Raw genomic sequence first — 864 nt, forward strand, 5'->3', positions numbered from 1 at the left:
ATCAACCAGAAGGACTACCTCAACCAAGGGTTGGGGAAGTCTAGGATGAGAATGAAGTGCATCAAGCACCCCCGCCTTGTACTTTACGAGATTATTTACAACCGGCGGGGGTGAACACGCCCTCATGCATGGTTTTTTTAAAAAATACGAGACGTGGATATTAAGTCAGGGGTAATCCAACTCCTTCCAAAATTTCATGGACTTGAATCTGAAAATTCATATTTACACTTGAAAGAGTTTGATGAGATCATAGCCACTTTATATTTTCCAAATGTATCTGAAGACACAATCAGGCTGAAACTCTTTCCCTTTTCTTTGAAAGAGAAAGCTAAGACATGGTTGCATTCACTATATCCTGAATCTATTGGCACATGGAATGATATAATAAGGGAGTTCATAAAGAAATTTTTTCCACATCATAAAACAAACACCCTTAGAAAGTCAATCATGAACTTTGCCCAAAAGGAGGATGAAACATTCTTCCAATGTTGGGAGTGGTTCAAGGATCTTGTCAGTTCATGCCCACAATATAGTTTTAAAATGTGGCGCATTACACACTTTTTCTATGATGGATTGACATCTTTCATGCTCCAATTGGTCGAGATAATGTGCAATGGGGAATTCATGAATAAAAATGTCGATGATGTGTGGGACTACTTGGATAGACTTGCTGAAAATGCACAATAATGGGACACATACCCAAAATCAAGTACCACTTCTAGGCCCACTCAATCAAAGGAAAGGGGGGATTATACCTTCTGAAAGAGGATGATATCCTAAAGCAAGATGTGCCACAGAAATTCAAAGATCCTGGTAGCCCAACCATACCTTGTGTAATCGGGAACTACCGAATTGAGCACGCAC

The 864-nt window shown here is 39.7% G+C and overlaps 1 non-coding gene across 1 annotated transcript; it reads right to left on the reverse strand.

Annotated features, from left to right (window-relative positions):
• Positions 1–429: 429 nt before the first annotated feature.
• On the reverse strand, positions 430–536 carry LOC131235816 (small nucleolar RNA R71). The gene has a single exon (XR_009166336.1). It is a non-coding gene; the product is annotated as a small nucleolar RNA R71 (small nucleolar RNA).
• Positions 537–864: the final 328 nt, after the last annotated feature.

The sequence above is a fragment of the Magnolia sinica genome, chromosome 19 (assembly GCF_029962835.1).
Source record: "Magnolia sinica isolate HGM2019 chromosome 19, MsV1, whole genome shotgun sequence".
NCBI lineage: Eukaryota > Viridiplantae > Streptophyta > Magnoliopsida > Magnoliales > Magnoliaceae > Magnolia > Magnolia sinica.